This window comes from Lampetra planeri, chromosome 1 (assembly GCF_965212315.1).
Source record: "Lampetra planeri chromosome 1, kcLamPlan1.2.h2, whole genome shotgun sequence".
Classification (NCBI taxonomy): domain Eukaryota; kingdom Metazoa; phylum Chordata; class Hyperoartia; order Petromyzontiformes; family Petromyzontidae; genus Lampetra; species Lampetra planeri.
This window is the reverse complement of record NC_136107.1, coordinates 5,234,651-5,243,695: the sequence shown is the minus strand read 5'-3', so window position 1 is coordinate 5,243,695 and position 9,045 is coordinate 5,234,651. Positions and strand designations below refer to the sequence as shown.

Here is a 9,045-nt window from a genome sequence, read left to right as displayed (position 1 = left end):
CCATTAATTGTTATATTGATCAATGATTGAATTACTTAAAAAAATCGCGCTCCATTGCGTGATCACTCCGATTAGCACGGCTGGCTACGTACGGTGCGAAAGAAGTCCAACAGACGTGTATGTACATACAATAAAACACTGAACATCCCATCATCCCACTGGTCAACAACGCCGCCAACCCCCCCCCCCCCCACTTGCACCACCACCATCATCGCCACCTCAGTCCACGCCTTCTCCCCCACCCACCCCCACTGGTAATGCCCCATGCCGTGATAGAGCCCTAATAATCGGAGCCACGTCGTGCCCGTGGCGGATTAACAACAGCAGAGCTGCTCGGATAAGGTCAAACGGGCTGGGTTGGTGCTGCTGCTGCTGCTGCCAACATCACCACATGCGCGCCGAACAGAGGGAGCGCCGTCAGTGAGTCCACAAGGTGTTGCTGCTTGCTTGCACCTGCCCACTGGTGGTGTGTCGCAGGTGTAGTAACCGGCACGGAGAGTGAAGCAACGTGCGCGTGTGTGAGATTCATGTATGGAAGTATGTACTGTGCATCATTGTGTGTGTGTTTAGTATACTTGTGCCCGTGTGTATTTGTGTAACACCCGTGTATATGTTTATCCAATACACACGTTGTTACGGTATATGCATGTATGGTATTAATCTGTGTTTTATGCACACCGTTAACAATGACATCCTATATGTATTGTTCTGCATGAAGTATATCAGTATATACAAGGTTTTTATATTTCTAGTGCGCGGATGCATACGTTTTGTGTAGATGTTGATATTACATGTGCGTTTACAAGTACGTTACTCGGTGTATGTAACTATATTGCATATATGTATACTGTGTGTGTGTTTTTTTTGGTGTCGTTGTCTTTGCGTATATCCTGTAAATGTGTTGTTTGTGTGACCGTGTGTAAAGCCTCTTCGTGTTGGGGAGCGGTGGCGCAGTGGTTTGCGCACTGAGCTACAAACCCTCCCGTCCACACTGAGTCCGATTTCCGCTCACGGGGCCTCCTCCCCTAGGTCGATTCGGCCTCAAATGAGTACCCGGTGCGATGGTGTAAGCATCGCCACTGGGGAGACAAAGGCGGTCGGGCGTGGTGCTGGCCCACCCAACCCCCTCATCGGTGTGCCGCGCGCCAACCCTCACTTATTAGGTGCTCGCTAACAGCACTTGCCCCAACAGTCTGTTACAGGCTACACGGGGGGCCTTTGTCTCTGTGGCTGTGTGCACATCGTCTCTGTGTGACTGCGCGTGTGTGTTGTGTGGAGTCTGCGTGATGTTGCGCAGGGAAGATGTGCAGAGTACCGCTCATCCGCTTGCTCGGCTGATGATTACATTCGCTCTGAATTCATCGACAGTATTCGCAAGTGTGTACGTAGTGAGTGAACCTGTCTGTGTGTGTGTGTGAGTATTTTATCTGCGTCTGTGTCTGAAGCTCTGTCTCTTGTGTCTTCTCTCGCATCGCGAACATTGTGAAATTAGAACGCGACGTGTTAAAGATACCCTGCCATCTGCTCGGATGACTCGAATGTGTAAGGGATTACAACAGCAGTAGCAGCAGCAGCAGAAACACAAAGGCTTGCAAGGATAGCTCACCCTGATCCCCGAGGAGGAGGAGGAGCAGCGTGCATGCATCTATCTGCAGGCTGTGCAGCTGTGAACTGCAGGTGAGCAATTTTGTGGTCTGCCTCGGGATGTCTGTGTGTGCGCCAGGCGAATGTGTGTTTGTGTGATCTGAGTAGTTTGTGAAATGAGAGTGTGTGTGTGCATGGTTAGTGTGTACTCTGACAGATGGCCGTGTGTGCTTTGGGGGGTAATTGTGTGTTTAGACAGGTGAGTAATAAGTGTTTCACCAAATGAGTGTGTGATGTGCGAGGCGAGTGCTTGTGTGGTCAAACAGGTGTGTGTGTGTGAGTGGTTTTATAGGTGATGGGGATGTATGATCTGACAAGTGATTGTGTGGTTCGACAGAAAAAATTAAGCTTTGCTCTAAAAGGTGAATGTGTGTGTGTGTTACAGTTGAATGCGTATGTGCGTGCAGATAGGTGTGTATGTATGTTGTCTTGATATGTGTGTTTGTGCGATGTGACACGTGAGCGAGTGTGGTCAGACAGGTGAGTGTGTCTTATTGGTCTGATAAGTGAGCACCGTGTATTCTGTGAACTGATAGGTTAGGCTGTATGGAGGCTGGCAGCTGTTCAAGACACCGTGTGAATGAGCATATAAGTCATCAGCTGAAACAGGCAAAAGCAAGCCACGAACACCCACCTGTTGCTTTGGTGCATGTTTTGCCCTCTATAGTATTTATAGAAACTAAATTGGGTCCAGTTGAATGAGGTCCCCGGCCAACGTAGACAGATAATTGGGGTTGGGAAGGTGTAAAATAGCATTGACATGCGGTGGTGTAATTATCATTACTTGGTCTCACATAATTGCCAAAATACTGTTCACATATTTACATAGTAGTATTGAAGATGTGTTACATGGTAGCTATGTTTTTTTACCGTATTATGTTCACGTAATGGTTAAAGTGAAATGATCTCCACGTTAAGATGAGCACGGGGCAGTGGTTATCTCCATTGAGAGTTCTTAGCCAGTGGGAATTAAACAAAAATCCACATTAATATGGCAGCCATCATTCTCTCCATCGGACAAGCACAGATCCATATGCTGGACTGGAGTATCTTACGCATTCTACCTCTAAAATCCTACAGTCTAAATATTACTTCGTCATATAAAGGGCACAATTTGTATAGACCAGCATGGCTATAAATGAAGACTGGCATGTTATGCATTGCACCGTATTGCCAAACTCGCATTCGACCAATTTTGCATTAGTCTTTGTCAAAACCTGTTGAAGTCCAGAAAGCAGTTGTCCTTTTGAAAACATCATTGATCATTGTTGTGTGTTTAGGCACAGTCGATAAGTCACCGTGCAAAGAAGGCGAGCTGACAGCTTTCAGTCTTATTATAAAATATCACAACATTCAAGCTAAATTCACACCGTTAATAATTTACAGCATCACGCAATAGGATTTAGATTATACAGAATAGGTGATGTGTTGGTACGTCGTTATTTTTGTGAATTACTTATTGATTGGTTAATTACTGTAATTGATCACCAGCGGTCAATGCAACTCGTTGCGAACCAAGTGAGAATCGGCTTAAGAGTCGAAACTCTCCAAGCTAGTACGACTGGGGTTCTCTTAACGCGATGTCGGCGATTTTGCATATCAGTAAATAATGCATAATTGCTTAAGTTGAATGGCACTTACACGTCATAAACAACTAATAATTACATCTAAATGTACACAATTAGTATATTTACGATTTAATCCCACAGCAAATCGCTACGGCACTGTAATCTCAGCCTTCATCCGCCACCAGCCATAAAACGGTCTCCCTACTCATTCTTCTTTATATGGCTGATATTGATATAGAGCAACAACATTTAGGTGGTCGAGCCAGATAAATGCTTCAGGGGAAAATTAAGTGGCGTAATCGCTGTGACGATACCTCCATCCTTCATATTTGTGATTGGGCATTCAGTCGTTATTCGTTCCACGTTATGCTCTGGGTGACCACAATGATTGTCATGGGGTCCATCTCCTTTTGCAGCTCTGAGCCGGGGGCCCGTCTTGTAATAGAATGACTGCTGATTTTTATTCGTAGTCGCTTTAGTTTTATCTGGGAAAACGTCACCTTAACATTGGCGAATTCTGCCGAGGGTGTTAGCTTATTCCTTAGTAAGTGTTCTTGCGTATTGGAGGAAATCGGAGATCCCAGAGAAAACCCAGGCATGTGACGGAATACTGTTAAAAAATCAACACAGGTCAAAATCCTAGTTATTCTCCTGCCACATAATGATTACCTTGCAACCCTGCACATTTTAAAGGCTGAAGAAATTATGTAATCTGCACAATCCACAAAACTCACCTCCAAAGCAGTGGCTTACAGGCATGTACCCCAACACGTGCTGTCATTCAATTGCTTAGTGTGGATTACATGAAAGGAATGTGACGCAGATAATGAAATAATTTCGGTTAAGTCACACCCGCTTTAGCCTTCATCTACAAGCATTAGGCTGTGATAACAGTCCCTGGGATGAGCATGCATCTCAAATGGTCATTACACTTGCACGTGTATTTGTGTATCTATGTGCACTTAGGGAAGCGGTAGTGTAGCGATTATCGCGCTGCGCTATGAACCTGGTGACCTAGCCACCCACCCCTCGTGTGCTGTGCTGGCCTTCATAGGTGCTCGCTAACAGCACTTACCCAAACAGTATGTTAAGGCTATACGGGGGATATTTTCCTTCGTCGTTTGTCTATGTGAACGTATGTGTGTGGTGGCGTCCCGAGTTTGACTCCCGCTCATGGACAATAACAGTGGCGAATTTTTGAACCGGTCCTGGACCTTCTCTTCATCAACGTATTTGAACATAAGCAGTCGGGGGCCAGGCGTGGCGTTTTCAAGTTTCAAGTTTCATTTATTTGGTATAGCCCTGTGAGCCATGCGGCTCTTAAGTCGGGTGCAACCGCAACAAACAAAATATGAACGCAACAGAAACATCCTGGATAAACCAGCAAGTCTTCCACAAAAAAAACCGCTGTGTGCAAAAATACCATACCACCCCCTCGTGCTGTGCCAGCCTTTGTAGCTTCTCACTAACAGCATGTGGTTGCTAAAGGCGACACAGGAGATATTTGTACGTGTCTGTGTATTTGTGTTGGTATATATTTGTACTGTGTGTGTGCCAATTTGCATACCCTATAATCATCAGCTTTTGCATAGGAGGAGGCCATGCTGTTTAATGTGAGATTGCTTGCTAAGGTTTAATCCGCATCTACATAAAACCAATGAGCATTGATTTACAACAGATGTGCAGCGTGGGTGTAGATAAATGCATGGAAGTTGCTTGTGATTATAATGGTTAAGAGTATTATTACTGTGTTCTGTATTGACTCGTAATTATGTCAATATCTAGTTTTAGGCCAGATTAATCTTAAGTTGTTGACATTTTTTAAATTTAAATCCAGATTGCGGGTTGTCAGCCTATCCTCCGTTGTTTACAAAGATTGTTTTTTTGAGAGGCTAGTACACTCCATGGAAATGTGGAATTTCCACCATTGGCTTGGTGCCACCAATGGTTATAACCGCTGTCCTACATTTGTTGGCAATAAGAAACCAAAAAAAAATACATTTTAAAAGGAGTCAAATAGTTCAGGCTAAGAATACTCGACTCATTTTGTTGTAATAATAGGTTATCTTGGCAGATGACCAATAAGATTGCTGGAGTGTAGAGAAAGCCTCATTTGAAAGGAGGTTTATATAGTTACAAATATAAGTAGATTGTAACCTGGAGATTTAAAGGAGTTGGTTTCAAATATGCACAAGGGCTGTGAATATGTAATAGCCCGTCCATAAATGACGTCACGCACCTAGGGGGGAGGGGGGGTCTGACATTTGTGACGATGTGTGACGAAGGAGGGGGGAGATGAGAAATGTGACGTCACGTAAAAATGCGCCACTTTAAATAAATATAGACAACACGTTCTACTTAATTAAATAGACTTTTGAATAAATGTTTTCTCCTACAACATCAGAGTGCAGCACCACATTAGATACGCACTACAATGACAATAGTTTAAACCGATTTGAAGTACGTTTTATTTTTGGAGGGGGGGGGGGGCAGAGCTTTGTGACGTCATATTTGAGGGGGGTCTGATTTTTTGTGACGCCGTGTGACGATGGGGGGGGGGTCAAAAATCGTCAAAAATCACGTGACGTCATTTATGGACGGCCACTAATCACTATAAATGTGCACAAAGTTTATCAATGAAATGCAAAGTGGGAGTTTGATAAACTTACCTGCATTATAGTAAATGATGTGACGAAAGTGTGTGTGTTGAGGTCTTGAGTTGTGATGATGAACTATACTTACGTAATATCCAAATTAGATCACACTGTTCACTCCCGATCGGCAGTGAAGTCAAGGTGACAACTTGTTCCAGGCTATGTGCAAGTTTAGGCAATGCAGATGATAAAGGCTCAAGTATTATCATTCTAAATCTTTTTTACTGGTTGATAACGTCCCCAACCATTTGAAAATAACCATCTGAGGACCCAATCAAAACCATCACCTTGCCATACATAGCAGGGGTCACTAAAAATATTTCCAAAATCATGCGCAAACACAAGAATCAGGTTCGATTTAACACAATGCATAAAATTTGTGATCTGATCCCATCTGTGAAGGATGTGATCCCTGACATGCAATACCCCGGCGTCTACAAACTAAGCTGTGTCTGCGGCAGTAGTTACATTCGGGAAATGAAGCGACATGTCTCGGACAGTGTTCGTGAACACAAGGCAGATCTGAAACACGGTAGGACCAATACCTCAGCCGTGGCTGATCATTGTTTTAATGCGGTGGGCTCACACGAAATTGATTTCTCTTAGACGAAGGTACTTTGCAAGCCCACTGGCTATCAACAAAGATTCGTTCATGAAGCCATCCATATATATAGACACAGACACAATTTCAACCGAGAAGATGGGTACAAACTGAGCAATCATTGAAAGAATGTTATCAACCAGTTTAAGTCATAATGGGCTATGATGTTCCCATCGTACCACCTTCCGATGTTGTTGTGCTTTACTCCCATTTCAAACTTGCGCTTTCACAGGGTTCACACTAGCACAGCCGCCGACCCATTGGTTGTGGCTCTGTGATCTACCATTAACATGCTAATCTCTCATTAACATGCTAATTTTCACCTGGCAGCCCTTTGATTGGTGGAATACCAACCACCATCGGGTTGGCTGCCCACTATTTACATTATCATTGGCTGCTGACATTTGGGCTACGCCCATTTCAAACCCTTATAAACAGTTTGCCTTGGAAGCTAACCCCCTTTTCCTGAAGACGACCGCTTGTGTTGCAATCGAAACTTCGTCATTTTTTGTTATTTTCTTTGAACCTATCTACGTGACTTTACCGAAAGACCCAAGAATATGTTTAAAGAAATCTCCAGCCAAGCAGATTTATGATGTTTGGACTTGATGGCACCAAAGTCATCTCCATCATCACCCCACTACCAACAGCCCTCACCCCTGTTGTTATTGTTGTGAGCCATTTTTACAATCTCATCCCCAATTGGCTTAATCTTTGGAACTGAAAAACTCTTGCCTGGTCTCCAAGATGCTTCAGTTAAGACTCCTAGCCCATCCTGACCTCTGACCTCATATACCACCATAACACAATACACATCCCTGTTCTTTACCGATCTCCATTTCCCATGGGGCGCAAGGTATTCACAGTCCACTACACATGCCTGCATGCCACTTATCGTTTCCACTTGAAGAAACTTAACAGGAATTTAAATAACGTATGCATTTATCTAAAATAGCCCAGTGACAATGACAAAAGTGTGATTCTGTGCTAAGTTGCACAGAAAAACAGGAAATGTTAAGGTAGTTTACTAGAAAATGTTATTTGTCACCTTACATCGTTGGTGTAACATTGACTTAACAGCAGTGCATTTCATCTCGGGCTTTAGCAGAGTGAATGGACTCTATAGCACAGTTTTGTTACCTCGTCGTATCCATCAATACCTTGATGCTGATGATTTTAATCCTCAACATCTTCATGATCTGTCGTTATCATCACCCACACACATGAACTCCTGAAAGGTCTGGTGAGAGCCCATTGAGAGAAAAGAAGTATAATTTTCAGTCAAGGCCCGGGATGCAAAGCAATTAATGTTTGGTAAAACAATGCAGAAAACAACTAATGCAATACCACAGTATATATAGCTTTACTACCCGGCTTCGCCCAAGACTTGGATTTTTTTCTTGGATTAATACATGGCCTACGCGGAGGGTGGGGGAGGATGTGTGACGTCAGCAGGCACACTGCGTAACGCTGCCGCATGCGGGTGACATCACAGATGTGACGTCACCGCTCACTTGCCGTGCAAAATATTACATGCATTATTGCGCCCCCTTCCCCCCCCAAAATATAAAAGTATCTTTTTATACTTTTTGCATTATGCACAGTCTGGAAGCTACCCACATGCCAAATTTCAAGTTTGCTGCAGGAAGTATGCTAAACATTTCGAACAGACGCACATATTCACAAATGTCCATTTTATATAGAGATATGTTATAAACAAAATAAATGGAGTACAAATAACAACAAAAGCCACAATGTCATTATTTATTTGTGCACATTAAGCATAAGTACATTATGAGACCTCCTTTGTCAGTAGCAAGATATAGAAATAGGTTTTTACCCTTTTATCTGGCAACAAAACTGACACCTTTATACAAGGGATCGTGTTTGCAATAACCACAACACTTGCAGTCAAAATGCAAAAGGCGCCTTTTGGTGTCATCTGGTCCACCACCATGTGAGACTAGGCTCTAAGAAAAGCTGTCTCGGGTGTGGACCAATCAATTTTAAGGACAGTGCATATCATTATCAGAGTTGCCTCTTTTTGTTTGCATTTTGACTGCAAGTGTTGTGGTTATTGCAAACATGATCCCTTGTATAAAGGTGTCAGTTTTGTTGCCAGATAAAAGGGTAAAAACCTATTACTATTAAGCATAAGTGTTGGAAGGGTATTGCATTATATAGAAGTTGTGTGTGATATAAGACAAACAACTAAATGTGGCGTGGTTATGGATCATCCAGTACATGGGCAACCAACCTGCCAGGTAATAAAGTGTCTGTAACGGGGCAGTACAACAAGTAGGATTTTGGAAAGCGCACAACTTTATCTATCTGTGATGAACGCTGCACTTTTCGTCGTTTTCATGCAGGGGGCGCTTCAAACCTACACGCCCCCTGCATGAATGACGGAGGCGCAGGGACAGACGTTCGATTACGTTGGAATCGATCTGCAGACGGCGGTCTTCTCGCACGGCCAGCAGCTCTGTGTCGCCTGATCTCGATCCCGCAATCCCAAACAGGTGAAAGTCCGCATCGAACCGAACCCCCAGCAAGGCCATCTACTTAACGACGAGAGAAA

At 43.7% G+C, this 9,045-nt stretch overlaps 1 protein-coding gene across 1 annotated transcript in view; it reads left to right on the top strand.

The window, feature by feature from the left end:
• The first annotated feature begins 296 nt into the window (after positions 1-296).
• The window catches only part of LOC144732088 (leucine-rich repeat-containing protein 3-like), a 31,744-nt gene continuing 22,995 nt past the window's right edge, over positions 297-9,045 (top strand). Inside the window, exon 1 of the mRNA XM_078613395.1 lies at positions 297-1,677. The gene's annotated coding sequence lies outside the window, so the exon portion shown is untranslated. The remainder of the gene's footprint in view (positions 1,678-9,045) is intronic.